General features: G+C 57.9%; 2 non-coding genes and 1 pseudogene across 2 annotated transcripts; all 3 read right to left on the bottom strand.

Moving 5' to 3' along the window:
* Positions 1-2,941: 2,941 nt before the first annotated feature.
* On the bottom strand, positions 2,942-3,060 carry LOC148008395 (5S ribosomal RNA). Its single transcript, XR_015690143.1, has one exon. It is a non-coding gene; the product is annotated as a 5S ribosomal RNA (ribosomal RNA).
* Positions 3,061-3,361: 301 nt separating this feature from the next.
* LOC148008394 (25S ribosomal RNA) lies at positions 3,362-5,218 on the bottom strand (annotated as a pseudogene).
* Positions 5,219-5,485: 267 nt separating this feature from the next.
* LOC148008393 (5.8S ribosomal RNA) lies at positions 5,486-5,638 on the bottom strand. Its single transcript, XR_015690157.1, has one exon. It is a non-coding gene; the product is annotated as a 5.8S ribosomal RNA (ribosomal RNA).
* Positions 5,639-22,174: the final 16,536 nt, after the last annotated feature.

Here is a 22,174-nt window from a genome sequence, read left to right as displayed (position 1 = left end):
ACTCCTCCAAAAACCAGGCTCGACCCACCGTGCCCCGCCTCACCCCCCATGACACGGCGCACCCTCCACCCCACCGCACCCCCCCACGATGCCCCCTGCACCCCACCTCGAAAAACCCCGCTCTCTCCACACTACCCCACCACGCCTCCGAAAACCCCGCTCGACCCACCCCACCTCGCGTGAGCCCCCCCACGACACGGCACACCCCCCACACCCCACCGCACCCCCCCACGATGCGGCGCATTTCCCCCACCCCCCCTCACCCCACCTCGAAAAACCCCGCTCGACCCACCCAACCCCGCGTCACTCCCCCATGACACGGCACACCCCCCCACCCCACCGCACCCCCCCACGACACACCCCCCCCCCGCACCCCACCTCGAAAAACCCCGCTCCCTCCACGCCACAGCACAAATGCCTCCGAAAACCCCGCTCGACCCACCCCACCCTGCATCACCCCCCCACGACATGGCGCACCCCCCATCCCACCGCACCCCCCAACGACGCCGCCCCGCACCCCACCTCGAAAAACCCCGCTCCCTCCATACCACCCCACCACGCCTCCGAAAACCCCGCTCGACCCACCCCACCTCGCGTCAGCCCCCCACGACACGGCACACCCCCCACACCCCAGCGCACCCCCCCACGACGCGGCGCATATCCCCCCCCCCCCCCCCCGCACCCCACCTCGAAAAACCCCACTCGACCCACCCAACCCCGCGTCACTCCCCCAGGACACGGCGCACCCCCCCACCCCACCGCACCCCCCACGACGTCCCCCCGCACCCCACCTTGGAAAACCCCGCTCCCTCCACACCACCCCAACACGCCTCCGAAAACCCCGCTCGACCCACCCCACCTCGCGTCAGCCCCCCCACGACACGGCACAGCCCCCACCCCACCGCACCCCCCCACGACGCGGCGCATATCCCCCCCCCCCCCCCCCCCCCCCCCCCCGCACCCCACCACGAAAAACCCCGCTCGACCCACCCCACCCCGCGTCACCCCCCCACGACACGGCGCACCCCCACACCCCACCGCACCCCCCCACAACGCCCCCCCCCCCACCCCACCTCGAAAAACCCCACTCCCTCCACGCCACACCACCACGCCTCCAAAAACCCCGCTCGACCCACCCCACCCCGCGTCTCCCCCCCACGACACGGCGCACCCCCCCACCCCACCGCACCCCCCACGACACGGCGCACCCCCCATCCCACCGCACCCCCCCACGACGCCCCCCCCGCACCCCACCTCGAAAAACCCCGCTCCCGCCACGCCACACCACCACGCCTCCGAAAACCCCGCTCGACCCACCCCACCCCGCGTCACCCCCCCACGACACGGCGCACCCCCCCACGACGCCCCCCGCACCCCACCTCGAAAAACCCCGCTCCCTCCACAGCACCCCGCCACGCCTCCGAAAACCCCGCTCGACCCACCCCACCCCGGGTCACCCGCCACGACACGGCGCACCCCCCCACAACGCCCCCCCGCACCCACCTCAAAAAACCCCTCTCCCTCAATGCCTCTGAAAACCCCGCTCGACCCACCCCACCCCGCGTCACCCCCCCACGACACGGCGCACCCCCCACGACGCCCCCCCGCACCCCACCTCGAAAAACCCCGCTCCCTCCACAGCACCCCGCCACGCCTCCGAAAACCCCGCTCGACCCACCCCATCCCGCATCACCCGCCACGACACGACGCACCCCCCAACAACGCCCCCTCGCACCCACCTCGAAAAACCCCGCTCCCTCCACGCCTCCGAAAACCCCGCACGACCCACCCCACCCCGCGTCACCCGCTCACGACACGGCGCACCCCCCCACGACGCCCCCCGCACCCCACCTCGAAAAACCCCGCTCCCTCCACAGCACCCCGCCACGCCTTTGAAAACCCCGCTCGACCCACCCCACCCCGCGTCACCCCCCACGACACGGCGCACCCCCCCACCCCACCGCACCCCCCCACGACGCCCCCCCCCCCCCCCCGCACCCCACCTCGAAAAACCCCGCTCCCTCCACGCCACCCCGCCACGCCTCCGAAAACCCCGCTCGACCCACCCCACCCCGCGTCACCCCCCCACGACGCCCCCGCGCACCCCACCTCGGAAAACCCGCTGCATCCACACCACCCCACCCCACCTCGAAAAACCCGCTGCATCCACACCACCCCACCCCGCGTCACGGCACACCCCACCGCACCCCACCTCCACGCGGCGCATCCCCCCCGCACCCCACCTCGAAAAACCCCGCTCCATCCACACGACCCCGCCACGCCTCCAGAAACCCCGCTCGACCCACCCCACCCCGCGTCACCCCCCACGACACGGCACACCCCTCCACCCCACCACACCCCCCGACGACGCGGCGCATCCCCCGCGCACCCCACCTCCAAAAACCCCGCTCGACCCACGGCACGTCACCTCACCCCCCCACGACATGGCACACCCTCCCTCCTAAGAAATCCCGCTCCGCAATGACACGGCACACACACCCCACTGCACACGACCCCCTCCCGCGACATGGAACCTTCCACCCCCCGACGGACCTCCTCAAGAAACCCCCCCACGACACGGCACCACCCAACCCCCCCGCGACATGGCACACCCTCCCTCCTCAGAAATCCCCGCTCCAACAACCCGCCCGCGCAACATGGCACGCCCTCCCTCCTCGGAAAACCCCGCTCCATCGAACCCCCCCACAACATGGCACACCCTCCGCTCCCAAAATACCTCGCATCTTGAGGAGGGGGTATCACGTGAGAGCGAGGCAGAGGGAGGAGCCAGGCACGACGTACGCAAAGACAATCGCGACGAGGAGAGGAGGCGCCACGTCATGGCAAGGCGAGGGGGTTTCCTACCACGATGTCAGCGTTGGAGAGTCAAGACGTGATCCGAGGGGATTTCCATGCCACGGTCTCGAAACAAGCATGCAAAAGGGTGCAGCACCAGGACTTCCCGGGAGGTCACCCATCCCAGTACTGTTCTGGCCCAAGCGCGCTTAACTGCGGAGTTCTCTTGGGATCCGGTGTATTAGCGCTGGTGTGACCGCACCACAAACACAAAGGAATTCCAAAGAGCTCTTGTTTTAATTAAACAGTCGGATTCCCCTTGTCCGTACCAGTTCTGAGACGGCTGTTCACCGCCTAGGGAGGGCCGCCCCGCGAGGGACGACGTTCTGCCCCCGTCACCCGATCGGCACGCGGAGGTCCGCCCTCGCCACTGGGGCAGCTCGGGCAGACCCTCGACAGCCTCCGAGGTCAAGAAGCAGACCCCTAGACCCAGCCCTCAGAGCCAATCCTTTTCCCGAAGTTACGGATCCGTTTTGCCGACTTCCCTTACCTACATTGTTCTATCGACCAGAGGCTGTTCACCTTGGAGACCTGATGCGGTTATGAGTACGACCGGGCGTGATCGGCATTCGCTCCTCCAGATTTTCACGGGCCGCCGGGGGCGCACCGGACACCGCGAGACGTGCGGTGCTTTACCAGCCGCTGGACCCTATCTCCGGGTGATCCGATTTCAGGGTGGGCGGGCTGTTAAAAAGAAAAGAGAACTCTTCCCGGGGCCCCCGTCGGCGTCTCCGGATTCGGTCACGTTGCCGTCCACCGCCACGTCCCGGTTCGGGAATATTAACCCGATTCCCTTTCGATGAGCGGCGCGCATTGCGCCCTTGACACAGGACTGCCCCATCTCTTAGGATCGACTAACCCATGTCCAATTGCTGTTCACATGGAACCTTTCTCCACTTCGGTCTTCAAAGTTCTCATTTGAATATTTGCTACTACCACCAAGATCTGCACTCGGGGCCGTTTCACTCGGTCTCGCGCCCGGAGCTGCGCCACGACCCCCACGCCCTCCTACTCATCGGGGCCTCGCACTCGCCCCGATGGCCGGGTATAGGTCGCGCGCTTCAGCGCCATCCATTTTCGGGGCTAGTTGATTGGGCAGGTGAGTTGTTACACACTCCTTAGCGGATTTCGACTTCCATGACCACCGTCCTGCTGTCTTAATCAATCAACACCCTTTGTGGGATCTAGGTTAGCGCGCAGTTCGGCACCGTAACCCGGCTTTCGGTTCATCCCGCATCGCCAGTTCTGCTTACCAAAAATGTCCCACTTGGAGCTCGCATTCCGCGCCGGGGTTCAACAGAGCAACCCCGGCCGCTTACCTATTTAAAGTTTGAGAATAGGTCGAGGGTGTTTCACCCCCGATGCCTCTAATCATTCGCTTTACCTGATAAAACTGCGAGGAGCTCCAGCTATCCTGAGGGAAACTTCGGAGGGAACCAGCTACTAGATGGTTCGATTAGTCTTTCGCCCCTATACCCAAGTCTGACGAACGATTTGCACGTCAGTATCGCTACGAGCCTCCACCAGAGTTTCCTCTGGCTTCGCCCTGCTCAGGCATAGTTCACCATCTTTCGGGTCCCAGCAGGTACGCTCCCACTCAAACCTTTCACAGAAGATCATGGTCGGTCGATGGTGCACCCCGTGAAGGGGATCCCACCTGTTAGGTTCCTTGCGCCTCCGTGGGTTTGCCACCCACCGGCTCGCGTACATGTTAGACTCCTTGGTTCGTGTTTCAAGACGGGTCGGATGGAAAGCCCAGAGCGCCAGCGTCCCGAGCGTGCAGGTGCAGCGCCAGCATCCCGAGCACGCTTCGTTCCTCGACCAACGCGACAGCATCAGCAAGCCATCTAAAGCCCGCTCTTGTCCCGCCGCACCGGCCCACGCTGACCAGCGCCCCGCGTCGAGCGGCGGACCAGTTCGCACCGTTCCGCATCCGACCGGGGCGCACCGGCGGCCTCCATTCGCTTCCCTCCCAGCAATTTCAAGCACTTTTTAACTCTCTTTTCAAAGTCCTTTTCATCTTTCCCTCGCGGTACTTGTTCGCTATCGGTCTCTTGCCCATATTTAGCCTTAGATGGAATTTACCACCCACTTAGGGCTGCATTCCCAAACAGCCCGACTCGTCGACGGCGCCTCGTGGAGCGACAGGGTCCGAGCTCGACGGGGCTCTCACCCTCTCTGACGCCCCTTTCCAGGGGGACTTGGGCTCGGTCCGCCGCAGAGGACGCCTCTCCAGACTACAATTCGCACGGCAAAGCTGTGCGATTTCCAAGCTGGGCTCTTTCCGGTTTGCTCGCAGCTACTAGGGAAATCCTGGTTAGTTTCTTTTCCTCCGCTTAGTGATATGCTTAAACTCAGCGGGTAGCCTTGCCTGATTTGAGGTTCGAGTTGCGTTTCGGGTCGCCGAGGGCAAGCCCCGGCTCCGAAGAGCCCGATCCGACACGTGCACCCGAGAAGAGGCACCCGCAAACAGCCGCCACCTCGACGAGGAGACAAACCACCCTTGCGGAGCAACGTCACCGCACGGTGCTACCGATACATTTCAGCCGACCGCGACATCACGTCAGACGCGCGGACGACCAGTTCCACCCCCTCCCCCGAAGAAGGGGAGAGGGTGTGGGGGAGTTAGGGACGCTCAAGCAGGCATGCCCTTGGACGAGCCGCAGGCGCAAGTTTCGTTCAAAGACTCGATGATTCGCGGAATTCTGCAATTCACACTACGTATCACATTTCGCTGCGTTCTTCATCGTTGCAAGAGCCAAGATATCCGTTGCTGAGAGTCGTTGCGTTTTGTTTTTCGATCCTCCCGAGGGGAGGAATCTCAGACAAGACAAGGTTTATCAAGTTCCTCCTGCCACCGCCGCGTGCGGGGAGGGGCAAAGGGTTTATCAAGGCGGCGGCGTGCCCGAACGAGCACGACGGAGGGGGATCGCCCCGAGCAAGGGAGACCCCTCCCCCCCCCCCCCCCTCAACACACACCACACCACACCACACCACACCACCCCTCCCCTTCCCCCCTCCAAATTTCGCCCCCCCCTCCAAATTTCTCCCCTTCCCCCCCCAAAAATTCGCCCCCCCCCCCCCCCCCCCCTCAACACACACCACACCACACCACCCCTCCCCCCCCTCCAAAATTCCCCCCCCCCCCAACACACACCACCCCACACCACCCCTCCCCCCCCCCCCCCAAAATTTCCCCCCCCTCCCCCCTCAACACACACCACCCCACCCCCCCCCCCCCCCCAACACACACCACACCACCCCTCCCCCCCCCCATCAACACACAAAACACCACCCCTCCCCCCCCCCTCAACACACACCACACCACACCACCCCTCCCCCCCCCTCCAAATTTTGGCCCCCCCCCCCCCCCCCCCCAAAAAATTGGCCCCCCCCCTCAACACACACCACACACCACCCCTCCCCCCCCTCAAAAAATCGCCCCTCCCCCCTCAACACACACCACCCCACACCACCCCTCCCCCCCCCCCCCCCCCCCCCCTCAACACACACCACCCCCCCCCCCCCCCCCTCAACACACACCACACCACCCCTCCCCCCCCCCCCCCCAACACACAAAACACCACCCCTCCCCCCCCTCAAAAATCCCCCCCCCCCCCTCAACACACACCACACCACACCACCCCTCCCCCCCTCCAAATTTTGCCCCCCCCCCCTCAACACACACCACACCACACCACCCCTCCCCCCCCTCCAAAATTCGCCCCCCCCCTCAACACACACCACACCACCCCTCCCCCCCCCCCCCCCCCAAAAAAATTTCCCCCCCCCCAACACACACCACCCCACCCCCCCCCCCCTCAACACACACCACACCACACCCCACCCCTCCCCCCCCCCGCCCCAAAAAATTCGCCCCCCCCTCCAAATTTCGCCCCTTCCCCCCCCAAAAATTCGCCCCCCCCCCCCCCCCCCCCCCCAACACACACCACACCACACCACCCCCCCCCCCCCCCTCCAAAATTCGCCCCCCCCCCCCCCCCCCTCAACACACACCACCCCACACCACCCCTCCCCCCCTCCCCCAAAAATCCCCCCCCCCCCCCCCCCCCCCCCTCAACACACACCACACCACACCACACCACCCCACCCCTCCCCCCCCCCCTGCCCCCAAAAAATTCGCCCCCCCCCCAAGACACACCACCCCACCCCCCCCCCCCCAAAAAATTCGGCCACCCCCCTCAACACACTCCACACCACACCACCCCTCCCCCCCTCCAAAATTTACCCCCCCCCGCCCCCAACACACACCACCCCTTCCCCCCCCCCCCCCAAAAATTCGCGCCCCCCCCTCAATACACACCTCCCCACCCTTCCCCCCCCCCTCAACACACACCACACCACCCCTCCCCCCGCCTCAAAAATCCCCCCCCCCCCCCTCAACACACACCACACCACACCACACCACCCCTCCCCTCAAAAATCCCCCCCCCCCCCTCAACACACACCACACCACACCACACCACCCCTCCCCTTCCCTCCTCCAAATTTCGCCCCCCCTCAACACACACCACCCCACCCCTCCCCCCCCCCCCCAAAAATTCGCCCCCCCCTCCAAATTTCGCCCCTTCCCCCCCCAAAAATTCGCCCCTCCCCCCTCAACACACACCACACCACACCACCCCTCCCCCCCCTCCAAAATTCCCCCCCCCTCCCCCCCCTCAACACACACCACCCCCCCCCCCCCCCCCCCTCAACACACACCACACCACCCCTCCCCCCCCCCTCAAAAATTCCCCCCCCCCCCTCAACACACAAAACACCACCCCTCCCCCCCCCCCCTCAAAAATCCCCCCCCCCCCCCCCCAACACACACCACACCACACCACCCCTCCCCCCCCTCCAAATTTTCCGCTCCTCCCCCCAAAAATTGGCCCCCCCCCTCAACACACACCACACCACACCACCCCTCCCCCCCCCTCCAAAATTCGCCCCCCCTCCCCCCCTCCCCCCCCCCCCCCCCCCCCCCCCCCCAACACACACCACCCCACCCCCCCTGAGAGCGGAATTTAGGAGACGGCAAGTGCTTAAAAATAGCTAAAAATTATGAATATCAAGGGAAAAATATTCACTGTCAAAGGCGGCGGCTCGATCTAGGACGATTTTAAGCGCCAAAGTGCTTTAAAGGCGCTCGAGCGACACTTGGTGATTTTTCATAATTTTTCAGACAGTCGTGCGGGTTGACACAAGCTATTGGCCAATGCGGGATGCTAAGTCGGACGCCCAGGATTTTTCAGAGCTCGATTCCGAGTCCGGACGGGGAAAAAGGCCACAAAGTGGTCAAGATTTGAAAAGGTGGACCAAACTTTGGACAAGTGGTCATGACCCTTGGGGGGGGGATGTAACATTAAAATGTAGCACAAATCGTGGGCATAAAAGGAGAGGAAAAAAAACGTGGAAGCATGGCGCCTGTTCAACGGCCGAAAAATGTGCTATGGGGTGGATGGAGGCAACATGCTGGCTGTGAATACCCTGCCCAATCGACATTGGGGCTTCAATCCTCTCTGTAGGCCGATCTTATCGCCATTCTCCGCTCCTCAATTGATGGCCTGAATGCTGAGATGGAAATCTAGTCTTTCTCTCTCCTCCCTCTCTCTCTTCTAAGAGGCAGTCCATGTGGGGAGAAGAAGGAAGAAGAAAGAATGATGGAGGCTTGTCCGGCATGGACCGGATTGCTACACGGGCTGAGAATGGTGATTTGTGATGTTGTTGGACATGAAGTGTTGCTGTTTTCCAAATCTACAGCCATGGACACAAAACCCGAAACACGCGTTTAAGCGGTAAACTAAAAAATTACAAAGAAAATTTAGTGTTTTATGCTTTTGATTGATGGAATGCCGTTCATATGGACTAAGATTTGATTATGTTGCTGATTCTTCTGAGTTCTTACTGTTTATAACCAGAAATTATGAAAAACATGCATTTCATTGCTCGAAATAATGTCAAGAAACCCGAAAAACCATGAAAAATGGGGAAAAACAAGGGTTTTGGGCATATAAATGGGGAAAACCGTCGATACACATCAACTAATCTTTCAATTTCATTGCAAATGAACTAAGAGCCACAGCCCATAAACTGGTTTTCATTTTCAGCAATCTAAAAAATACAAGAAAATGAAGAAAATGGGGAAAAATGATAAAAACACCATGGAAAATAGGGAAAAAATACATTTGGGGCTACGAAAAATATAGAAAAATAGGATTTATGTTTGTTGATGTATAGCAAGGCTGGGGCATGAAGTTGTGCTTCAGTTCAGCCTTGTTTATATGTTGTAGTGTGTGTTTCCTTCCTTTCTCCACATAAAAATGGCAAGGAAACCCTGAAAGAAATGAATGCAATGATGCACTATCAACGGGGAAGGGTAGAGTTGTGGAAAAAATGGTTAAATGCCGCTGAGCATGAGGAATAATTTGCTGATTTTATATGCATTGCATCTAGGACGGAATAATAATGATAAGAATTAAAACCTAGTAGCACGAAGATCACTTCGGTGCTAGGTGTTGCAGCGAAGCACAAAGCGGTTAGAAAGAAAAGCATGAAAGAGATGTTTTGCACTTGCACGCTGCTGGTTTTCAAAATGTTTGAGCACTAGGCATCCACCTCTTTGCATGATCATTTTTGAGGAAATTAAAAGTATCAGAGTTAGCTCCTGGATATGCATAGCAATTGTTTTCAGCAGGCCTGTGACCCACCGTTGAGAGTGTGAGGTTCCTATGCTGTAGGCTAGTCGTGGGATCATAAAGGGGACAGCAAGTGAGGACAATGGTACATTCCTGGATACGTTTATTTGTTACCTTGAGCGACGTTTGTGCGAAATGTTTAAATGTTGAGCGACGCATCGAGGGGCCAATCCCCAAGGTGTAGGAGAGTCGCAGAGGGTTGACGGCATTCAGCCGTAGGAGGAACCCCATGTGTATGTGATTCGAGCCTTTTGGCTATGTGAAAGGGACTCCCTCTGAGGAGCAATATTGGGTTAGGATCACTTGGACTACAACGTATTACAAACGCAATGTTTAGGAAGGCAGAGATTTTGATAGACGCTCCTGGCCGCGAGGCCGAGGGGTTGTCTTGCGCATAGTGACGAGGTCCGGCTAGTGCATGAGCCAGTGCCGGCCCGTTTTTAGGTCCATCACCCCCCCCTCAACACACACCACACCACCCCTCCCCCCCCCCCCTCAACACACACCACACCACACCACACCACTGCCCCCCCCTCCAAATTTCGCCCCTTCCCCCCCAAAAAATTCGCCCCCCCCCCCCTCAACACACACCACACCACACCACCCCTCCCCTCCCCCCCCTCCAAAATTCGCCCCCCCCCTTCAACACACACCACCCCACACCACCCCACCCCCCCCCCCCCCCCCCCTCAGAAATTTGCCCCCCCCCCCCTCAACACACACCACACCACCCCTCCCCCCCCCTCAAAAATCCCCCCCCCCCTCAACACACACCACACCACACCACACCACCCCTCCCCTTCCCCCCCTCCAAATTTCGCCCCCCCCTCAACACACACCACCCCACCCCTCCCCTCCCCCGCCCCCAAAAAATTCGCCCCCCCCCCCAACACACACCACACCATCCCCCCCCCCCCAAAAATTCGGCCACTCCCCTCAACACACACCACACCACACCACACCACCCCTCCCCCCCTCTAAAATTTGCCCCCCCCCCCTCTGTGATAAACCTGCACTCGTTACGCACTCAACACGGCACAGAAAGGTAACACGATATGAGCTCAAGGTATACTCTTGTATTATTCAATCCAAAAGCAGGACAACATAGACACATCCCAGGACTACACCCTCGTGACGCCGCACATATGAGGGTTCGCCACTGGGTATAGGGAATCACACGTAGAGTGGAAACAAGGCAGGGCTTTGAGTCACTACTACTCCCTATATAGGTGCAATCGGTAGCAACGACATGGTATAGCTACAAAGCCCTTACACTCACCCCCGCTTACTAGATTGCTTACCTCAGCAATCTAAGGGTAGCGTTTGTTATTTGACTCATCCGGGGTCTTAACGCAGCTTTTTCTATCAAGCTGGTCAGTGTCTGCCGGTCTAAAGGACCGCGGGGTCTTAACACAGTCTATGCTATCAGACTGGCCAGTGTCTGCCGCACTAGGACATTGGGGCTTCTTATTTATTCGGAGTTGTCTTTTAGATTTTTGCTACCATGCGGGTCCACCCTCGACTCGATTACATTTGAGGAGTGGGGCACGTTTGGGTCTATGCTTGAGAACCGCATTATTGTTGAAGTACTGGGAAGGCTCAAGGGTCGTTGGAAGGAGCTGGGGGGTTCTCCTCGAGCCAAAGGGCGAAGGCATCCTTTCCGCGTTCGCGGGCCTCCGCTTTTGAGATCCAAGTGGCCTCCTTGAGTGGACGCCCGCGCCACTTGGTGAGGTATTCGGGGAAGCCTCTTTGTTCCCGGCATCGGAGGAAGGCTTCTACTTCGAAGGGACCGTTGGAATGGAGCATTGGTACGCACTGTCCCCATTGGTTGTCGGGATAGAACCTGCATAGAAGACGAGCATGAAATGCATTATGAACACAAACACTATCTGGCAGGTCCAGCTTGTAGGTGACTTCGTTCAGCACTTGGGTGATGCGGTAGGGTCCATAGTAACGGTGATTGAATTTGGGGGTCATGTTTTTGGGAAGTGACATATTCTTAGAGCTCACTAGGACCATGTCTCCTTTGGCGAATAGTACAGCCTTTCTCTTTTTGTTTGCTTGCTCTGTCATGGTGATCTTGCTCTGCTCTAGGCTTTGTTTAGCTGCTGCATTGCGGTCTCTCCACTTCTTCAAAAATTCTTCGGCATCTTGATCTTCTGCTTTGGCCGCTCCGGATGCTAAGGCCAATGGTGTTATGACTTCTTTTCCTGTTGCTAACTCAAAGGGAGTATACCCGGTTGCTGAGTGTATGGAGCTATTATAGTGGAACTCCAAAACATCAAGGTACAATGCCCAATCTTTCTGGTCTACTCGGGCATAGCTTCGGAGATAATCTTCGATGCCTTGGTTGACTCGTTCTGTTTGTCCATCTGTCTCTGGGTGGAAGGATGATGAGAATCTCAATTGTGTTTCCAGAGTCTTGAAGAGTTCCTTCCACATGTCGCTCATGAATCTTCCATCTCTATCTGATACAATCGCCAGCGGTAAGCCATGAAGTTTGAATACATGTGTGAAGAAGAGGCGTGCTACCTTCTTGGCGTTTAGTGGTGGTTTGGCTGGGATGAAGTGGGCTTGTTTGGAAAAATAGTCCACCACTACAAAGATGATTGTGTACCCATGGGACTCAGGTAGTTCCACAATGAAGTCCATGCTGATGACGTCCCACGTGCGGCTGGGTACTGGTAATGGCTGTAGTAGACCTGCTGGTTTTGATCGTGGTGCTTTGACCATTTGGCAAGTGGGGCAAGTTTTGATGTAGTCTATTACTTCTTCCTTCATGTTTGGCCAGAAGAACTGCTTCCTGAGGGCCTCCAAGGTTTTGCTTTGCCCTTTGTGGCCTCCAATCTTGCCATCATGTATTTCATGTAGTATGAGTTTCTTCAATTCCACATTGTTGGGGATATACAATCTCTTGCCTAAAAAGAGGATACCTTCCTCTAAGGTGTACATTCCGTGTGGGGTCTTCTCTGCTTCCACATCTTTGATTATCTTGTGCATTTCTTTGTCTTGCTCTAGGGCCTCTTTGACGAGTTCTATGAAGTTGCTGCTGACCACACTGACAGCTTTTAAGTCTGCTTTCCAGCTCAAGGCATCTGCTATTTTGTTGGTCGAGCCAGGCTTGTGCTTAATTTCAAGGTCAAATTCGGCTAGGAAGTCTAGCCAACGGGCTTGCTTTGCTGATAACTTGGGTTGGGATTGGAAGTATTTGAGGGAGATATTGTCGGTGAAGACTATTGTATGCTTGTCTTGAACATAGGGCTTCCATTTTCTAAGGCAGTGGATGACTGCCAACATTTCCTTCTCATGTGTGCTCCACCTTGTTTCAGCATCAGTAAATTTCTTGGACTCATATGCGATGGGGTGCCCCTCTTGGACTAGTACACCCCCTATGCCATAGTCAGATGCATCTGTAGAGATTTCAAAGGGTTTGGTGAAGTTCGGTACCCTTAGGACGGGAGTTTGGCTCATGCACTTCTTCATCTACTCAAAGGCTTCCTGTTGCGCGTTCCCCCATGTAAACGAGTGGTCTTCTTTGGTGAGGTGGGAGAGGGGGGCAGTGATGAGGCTGTAATCTTTGATGAATCTTCGACAAAATACTGTGAAGCCTAGGAACTCCCGCACTTCTCTTACAGTTTTCAGTACATGCCATTTTTGGACAGCTTCCACTTTCTTAGGGTCCACTTTGATTCCATCTGCTCCTACAATAAAGCCTAGGAACTCCAATTCTTTCACTGCGAATTCACACTTTTCCGGCTTGGCGTATAACTGATGTTGCCTCAGTTTCTCAAAAATTTGGCGTAAGTATTGCTTGTGCTCTTCTAAGGTCTTGCTGTAGACTAGGAGGTCATCTATGTAGATAATGACAAAGATATCTATCTCCGGTCTAAAAATTCCATCCATGAGGCCACAAAATGTGCCTGGCCCATTGCTTAGGCCGAATCCTAATACTAACCATTCAAAACTCCCATATCGGGTGCGGAAGGCTGTCTTTGAGATATCTTCTTCGGCTATGCGGATTTGGTGGTATCCTGATCTAAGGTCAATCCGACTAAAGTGCTTGGCCCCATGCAGTCTATCTAATAGGTCTTCCACTAGGGGCATAGGGTATTTGTTTTTAATGGTGATTTTGTTAAGAGCCCTATAATCTACACAGAGTCTAAGTCCCCCATCCTTCTTCTTTACAAACAACACTGGGGCACCAAAGGGGGATTTGCTAGGGCGGATGAATCCTTGTTCTTCTAGTTCATGTAGTTGCTTCTTCAATTCCATGAGCTCAGTGTGGTTCATGCGATAGGGAGCTCGGGCTGGTGGAGACGACCCTGGGATCAACTCAATCTTGTGATCCACATCTCGTCTGGGTGGCAGACCTTTGGGTAGTTCGGCTGGCATTACATCTTTGAATTCTTCAAGTATTTCTGCCACTTCTGTGTTCTTCTTCTGTTGTTTGGATTTCTTGCCATCTTCTTCTTCTATTGGCCGGATCATACACAGATAGACCATATCTCCTTGTTTGACTGATTTCTCGACTTGCTTTGCACTGCATGTCATAATACGTGGCCTGATGACGGTCCCTTGGACCGATGCTTTTTGGGTCTGGCCCTTTGGTTGGTTTGCAGCTGGTTTTACTGTTTGGCATGATACTCCTGGCTTGTTCTTCTTCATTTGTACCTTGATTGGGGTCCTGCCAGGTAGCTGCATTCTTTCGCATGGTACTCTAACGCCTTCTCCTTGCATATCTAGCATCATTTCATTCACACCCTTTCCAAACATTGCAATGACATACTTGTCATAGAATTCTAAGCCTAATATCACTTCAAAATCATCCATGGGGATTACTAAGAAGTTGAGTTTTGCTTTCCACTTGTCGGCTTCCACTTGGACTGCAAAGACTTGTTTTACTTCCTTGGCTTCTCCTTGTGCGAATGTTACTGTTAATCCTTCTGGGGCTTTGGATAGTTTCAATCCATGCTTGGCTGCACACTGTGGTGTCATGAAGTTGTGGGTTGCTCCTGTGTCCACCATGATTGGTTGGTTTCCTTCGCCCATTCGACCTTTGATGTATAGATGGTGGACTGCCGCTACTCTGGCTGCCATGCATTGGGATCGGGCACTAACTGACCCTACCCTTGGGTGGTCTATGCTCTCTTCACTCCCATTTGGAATTTCCTGGATACGTGGTGGTTGTGGTTCTTCTCCTCCATATGCACAAGCTGCATTCACCCTTGATCCACTCGATGAAGCTGTGTCTTCTATTGGGCATCTGTTTTGGTAGTGTGGGCCCCCGCATTTGAGGCATCTGATGCCAGTGGAAGGGCCTGGGGGTCTCCACCATGATGTGTTTGATCCTGCGGGTCCATATGATGTGCTGGGGGTTGGCTTGTAGTGATTGTTTCCCCATCTCCCTGCTGCTCCTCTTGGTACTAATGCTGTTTGGGATACGGCCGTGGTGTTAGTGGTGTTTTGACTCCTCGTATCTGTGAATGCCCCTCTAGGAGCATTGGGCCTTTGGTTCCAGGAGTTGCTGTTGTTGAAGGTGTTGTTAAAGTTGTTGTTGAACCTGTTTTGATTTCCTTGTGCTGTTCTTCTGCCTTCCAGGTCCACCAGTCGTTCGGCCATTCTCATGGCTTCTGCTAAGCTTGTTGGCTCCTGCCTCTCCACATCTCTTCTAGCCCATTCTTGCATTCCAAACAAAAATCCATGTAGCTTAGTGTCGGTATCCATGTTTGGTAGCTGCAGCATGATTTGCCTATATTTGCTGACATACTCTTTCATCTTCCCCTGTGCTTGCTTGAGGTTCCTCCATTCATCTCTTACTTTGAATTTCTCCAGCTTTGGAATAAAGTAGTCCCTCAGTTCTTCCTGGAGTTCTTCCCATGAACAGATTGTGTGGCCCTGCTCCTGTTCCAACAGGTACCAACTGGCAGCATCCTCCTCCAAGTAAATGGCTGCCACTTCCGCCTTCTTGTCTTCGGTGATTCTTGAATACTTTAAGTACCTATCCACTTCTGCGATCCATTTCTTCAGAACTAACCCATCTCTCTCTCCCTTGTACTTGGCGGGTTGGGGCATCTTGAATTTTCCATAGTCATCTTCTGAACTACTGCTATCTTCCTCTTCTTTGCGATGGTGCTTCTTCTCCTTCTTTTTGTCTTTCTTCTTGCTTCCTAATTCTACTACTTTCTCCTTCTCCTTCCTTGTATCTTGCGCCCTCCTAGATGACTCCTCTCTACCTGTTCTATCCATCTCCTCTTGCATTCGGTGTCTCCTCTCCTCTTCTTGTTGTTGAATCACCCATTCTCTATAGCCCTGCTCTACTTCTAGTTTCTTTCTCCTTTCTTCCTCTTCCTCTTTCATCTGCATGTTCCTCCATATTGATTCTAGCATGCCTGACATACCATCTATTTGTCTTTCTAGTCGGGCCACCTTCTCCTCTTGGGCCACTCTCCATTCTTGTCCCCTACTCTTCTTCCTCTCCTCTAATGTCGGGAGGGTGACGTTCTCTCTTTCTTCCTCCATGTGGTTGGTGGTGGTGTCAACGCGGGGAAGCCACGTTTTGCTGGTGGTGGTGTGGGTCGTGCCGCGGGGAAGCCGCGTCACGTCTTCAGACGGTGGGATGTTGAGGTTGGGGCGTCACGCCGGGGCGACGCGTCGGGGGGGCGTCGCGACGTGGGACGACGTGACGTGGGGCGACGCGACGTGGGTCGACGCGACGTGGGGCGTTACGACGCGGGGCGTCGCGACGTGGGGCGACACGACGTGGGGCGTCGCGCTGTGGGTCGTTACGACTTCGATCTCTTCGAGGCACTGGATCTTTCCTCCTGCTTCCGTGAGCACTCCTTCACTCCGAGCAAGAGTTGCTCTGATACCAAGTGTGATAAACTTGCACTCATTACGCACTCAACACGGCACAGAAAGGTAACACGATATGAGCTCAAGGTATACTCTTGTATTATTCAATCTAAAAGCGGGACAACATAGACACATCCCAGGACTACACCCTCGTGACGCCGCACATAAGAGGGTTCACCACTGGGTATAGGGAATCACACGTAGAGTGGAAACAAGGCAGGGCTTTGAGTCACTACTACTCCCTATATAGGTGCAATCGGTAGCAACGACATGGTATAGCTACAAAGCGACATGGTATAGCTACAAAGCCCTTACACCCCCCCCCGCCCCCAACACACACCACCCCTCCCCCCCCCAAAAAAATTCGCCCCCCCCTCAATACACACCTCCCCACCCTTCCCCCCTACCCCCCAACACACACCACCCCACCCCCCCCCAACACACACCACACCACCCCTCCCCCCCCCCTCAAAAATCCCCCCCCTCAACACACACCACACCACACCACACCACCCCTCCCCTTCCCCCCCTCCAAATTTCGCCCCCCCCCTCAACACACACCACCCCACCCCCCGCCCCTCAACGCACACCACACCACCCCTCCCCCCCCCTCAAAAATCCCCCCCCCCTCAACACACACCACACCACACCACACCACCCCTCCCCTTCCCCCCCTCCAAATTTTGCCCCCCCCTCAACACACACCACCCCACCCCTCCCCCCCCCAAAAATTCGCCCCCCCTCCAAATTTTGCCCCTTCCCCCCCCCCGAAAATTCGCCCCCCCCTCCAAATTTCGCCCCTTCCCCGCCCAAAAATTCGCCCCCCCCTCAACACACACCACACCACACCACCCCCCCTCCAAAATTCCCCCCCCCCCCCCCCTCAACACACACCACCCCACACCACCCCTCCCCCCCCAAAAAAATTCCCCCCCCCCCCCCCCTCCCTCAAAAATCCCCCCCCTCCCCCTCAAAAATCCCCCCCCCCCCCTCAACACACACCACACCACACCACACCACCCCTCCCCTTTCCCCCCTCCAAATTTTGCCCCCCCCTCAACATACACCACCCCACCCCTCTCCCCCCCTCCCCAAAAAATTCGGCCCCCCCCCCTCAACACACACCACACCACACCACACCACCCCTCCCCCCCCCTCCAAAACCACACCACACCACCCCTCCCCCCCTCCAAAATTTGCGCCCCCCCCCCCCAAAATTCGCCCCCACCCCCTCAACACACACCACACCACACCACCCCTCCCCCCCCTCAGAAATTCCACCGCCCCCCACCTCCCCCCCCTCAACACACCACACCACACCACACCACACCACACCACACCACACCACACCACACCACACCACACCACACCACGCCACACCACCCCCCCCCCCCCCCCCCCTCAAAAATTCGCCCCCCCCCCCTCAACACACCACACCACCCTCCCCCCCCCAGAAATTCGCCCCCCCTCCAAATTTCGCCCCTTCCCCCCCCGAAAATTCGCCCCCCCCTCCAAATTTCGCCCCTTCCCCGCCCAAAAATTCCCCCCCCCCTCAACACACACCACACCACACCACCCCCCCTCCAAAATTCGCCCCCCCCACACCACACCATCAGCACCACACCACCATGGAAAATCTTCTTGTCTTTCTTCTCTTCTTCATGATCTTCTTGGTCTGCTTCTTTATGGACTTTGCTTGCATTGGTTGCAGTTGCGGTCTTCATGTCCATGTCTATGTCTATGTTCCCCTCAAGCAAAGAATTTCTTATTTTCCCCAAAGCAATAGGCATGTCTTCTAGTTCTTCAAATAAACACAAGGATGAAACTTGAATCAAGGCTTGAATCTTCCCTGCAAGTAGAATAGGCACATCTTCTATGTAGTGTAGATAAACAACACAAGTCATGTTGCTCTTCATGGAGTGTATCCACATAGCGATCTTTTTGTTCGTCATTTCCATGACCAAGGATGAGCAGCAAATCAACTCCAGATTCTCAGATTTATCAGTGGAAGGGCAGATTGCAGTGTGTCAAGAGACACAAGTAATATTAGTGTGAAAACACACTATGTAGTTTGATTCTTGATGCTTGTTGATGTCGTCTCGTTGAACTTGACCTTCACTTTGAATCTTCTGCTTGCTAGCTTGGAAGGCAAATCTTGCTGGGAACTTCAGTGACACAGTGGATCAGAGTGGCAGGGCCTTCAGTGAGCTTGGAGGAGTGAGAAATTGAAAAAAAAATGAAGCTTTCAAGGTTTTGGCTATGGCTGACTTTTAGGGTTTCTGAGGCAGCCCTGGTTTTTTACAGATTGTGGGAGCTGTGGGTGACCATTTTCAAAACTTTTTTTATGAAAATGTAGCTCTCATGATGCTCTACCAAAGCCCCATAGCAATCGACCATATCACGTCGCGTGCAGGCGGGCAGAATCGAAAATCAGAGACGGGCGCAGATTTCGGCCAGATCTGTCGATTTCTTCAATGCCGTCGTGTATGGACTCCAATGTCGTCGTGTATGGTGCCACGCTGCAGCGCCTTGAGGTGTAGAGCAATCCCCCAGAAGGAATCGAAAGCTGATTCAGCTTCTATGATGAGATTGGAGTGCTCAAAGGTGGGCAGGTCAAATCTGGCTATGGTGGACCAAAAAACAGAGATTAAGAATTTGAGCAATGCTGAGCTGTGGTTAGGGCAATGTTGAGTTCTGAGTTGACACAGAGGAGCTATGGAAGCATAGGAATACTTTCCTAGAAGGAGTCACAGCAAGATATGACCTGTGGACAGAGATCCAGGAGCTTGAAGCAGGCAGGGTGCAGGGTGGCTATGGCTGCCAAGCAGTCCAAGATGAGAATGAAGTTGAAGATGAAGTCATGTACTTGAGCTGAGCTGGATAGAGATTATGAGAGACTGAGGGAGCAGAAAGAGGACCTGAAACATGCTAAGCCATGCTCAGCTGCGCTCTGATACCATGTTAGAAATGCGGGATCTAGAGCATGGCAGAAGCTATGGAGGTTGGAAGGTAGAGATAAACCTCATGATGACATAGACAAAGAAGACAACTGTTACACAAGTGAATTAGGTTTCAAGATTGAGACTTGAACTCATAAACACAATCTTGTGTAGGACTGACAATGACACAGAGACTTGACACAAAGAGACAAGTACTATTGCATTATCATCATATGAAAGTGATACTCAAGTACATCATTATATAGGATTGCTTGGTAGCACATTTCATCCACTGTGCATATGGGATTCTGTCTCTCTTCCTAGAATAAACTGCATCTTCCTAACCTAGCTGTTCCATACAAAGGGGCATACACAAGGTGTGATTGATAGATTCTCAACAGCGACATGGTGTGGTTGTGTTGAGGGGGGAAGGGGGGGGGCGCGTCGCGTCGTGTCGTGTCATGGGGGGGCGCGTCGCGTCGCGTCGTGTCATGGGTGGTGGGGGGGGATGTCATGGGGGGGCAGAATTTTTGAGGGGGGGGGGAGGGGTGGGGTGGTGTGTGTTGAGGGGGGAGGCGAATTTTTGAGGGGGGGACGTCATGGGGGGGGCGCATCGCGTCGTGTCGTGTCATGGGGGATGGGGGGATGTCATGGGGGGGGGGAGGGGGGTTGTCATGTTATGTTGGGGAGGGGGCGCGTCGCGTCATGTCGGGGCATGGTGGGGGGGAGGGGGCATCGCGACACCCCGCGTCACCCCCCACGACACGGCACACCCCTCCACCCCACCCCACCGCACCCCCCTACGATGCGGCGCCTCCCCCCCCACCCCACCTCGAAAAACCCCGCTCCATCCACAGCACCCCACCACTCCTCCAAAAACCAGGCTCGACCCACCGTGCCCCGCCTCACCCCCCCATGACACGGCGCACCCTCCACACCACCCCACCACGCCTCCAAAAACCCCGCTCGACCCACCCCACCTCGCGTGAGCCCCCCACGACACGGCACACCCCCCACACCCCACCGCACCCCCCCACGACGCGGCGCATATCCCCCACCCCCCCTCACCCCACCTCGAAAAACCCCGCTCGACCCACCCAACCCCGCGTCACTCCCCCATAACACGGCACACCCCCCCACCCCACCGCACCCCCCCACGACACCCCCCCCCCCCCCCGCACCCCACCTCGAAAAACCCCGCTCCCTCCACGCCACAGCACAAATGCCTCCGAAAACCCCGCTCGACCCACCCCACCCCGCGTCACCCCCCCACGACATGGCGCACCCCCCACCCCACCGCACCCCCCAACGACGCCGCCCCGCACCCCACCTCGAAAAACCCCGCTCCCTCCATACCACCCCACCACGCCTCCGAAAACCCCGCTCGACCCACCCCACCTCGCGTCAGCCCCCCACGACACGGCACACCCCCCACACCCCACCGCACCCCCCCACGACGCGGCGCATATCCCCCCCCGTACCCCACCTCGAAAAACCCCACTCGACCCACCCAACCCCGCGTCACTCCCCCAGGACACGGCGCACCCCCCCACCCCACCGCACCCCCCATGACGCCCCCCCGCACCCCACATTGGAAAACCCTGCTCCCTCCACACCACCCCAACACGCCTCCGAAAACCCCGCTCGACCCACTCCACCTCGCGTCAGCCCCCCCACGACACGGCACACCCCCCCACCCCACCGCACCCCCCCACGACGCGGCGCATATCCCTCCCCCCCCCCCGCACCCCACCTCGAAAAACCCCGCTCGACCCACCCCACCCCGCGTCACCCCCCCACGACACGGCGCACCCCCCACCCCACCGCACCCCCCCACGACGTCCCCCCCACCCCACCTCGAAAAACCCCGCTCCCTCCACGCCACACCACCACGCCTCCGAAAACCCCGCTCGACCCACCCCACCCCGCGTCTCCCCCCCACGACACGGCGCACCCCCCACCCCACCGCACCCCCCACGACGCCCCCCCCGCACCCCACCTCGAAAAACCCCGCTCCCTCCACGCCACACCACCACGCCTCCGAAAACCCCGCTCGACCCACCCCACCCCGCGTCACCCCCCCACGACACGGCGCACCCCCCACGACGCCCCCCCCGCACCCCACCTCGAAAAACCCCGCTCCCTCCACAGCACCCCGCCACGCCTCCGAAAACCCCGCTCGACCCACCCCACCCCGCGTCACCCGCCACGACACGGCGCACCCCCCCACAACGCCCCCCCGCACCCACCTCGAAAAACCCCTCTCCCTCCACACCTCCGAAAACCCCGCTCGACCCACCCCACCCCGCGTCACCCCCCCACGACACGGCGCACCCCCCACGACGCCCCCCCGCACCCCACCTCGAAAAACCCCGCTCCCTCCACAGCACCCCGCCACGCCTCCGAAAACCCCGCTCGACCCACCCCACCCCGCGTCACCCGCCACGACACGGCGCACCCCCCAACAACGCCCCCCCGCACCCACCTCGAAAAACCCCGCTCCCTCCACGCCTCCGAAAACCCCGCACGACCCACCCCACCCTGCGTCACCCCCTCACGACACGGCGCACCCCCCCACGACGCCCCCCCGCACCCCACCTCGAAAAACCCCGCTCCCTCCACAGCCTTCGAAAACCCCGCTCGACCCACCCCACCCCGCGTCACCCCCCATGACACGGCGCACCCCCCACCCCACCGCACCCCCCCACGACGCCCCCCCCCGCACCCCACCTCGAAAAACCCCGCTCCCTCCACGCCACCCCGCCACGCCTCCGAAAACCCCGCTCGACCCACCCCACCCCGCGTCACCCCCCCACGACGCCCCCG

The sequence above is a fragment of the Lygodium microphyllum genome, unplaced genomic scaffold (assembly GCF_053477565.2).
Source record: "Lygodium microphyllum isolate KBCC unplaced genomic scaffold, Lygodium_microphyllum_v1.1.10 scaffold_152, whole genome shotgun sequence".
In the NCBI taxonomy this organism is placed as follows: domain Eukaryota; kingdom Viridiplantae; phylum Streptophyta; class Polypodiopsida; order Schizaeales; family Lygodiaceae; genus Lygodium; species Lygodium microphyllum.
This window is presented reverse-complemented; position numbering and strand designations above follow the sequence as displayed.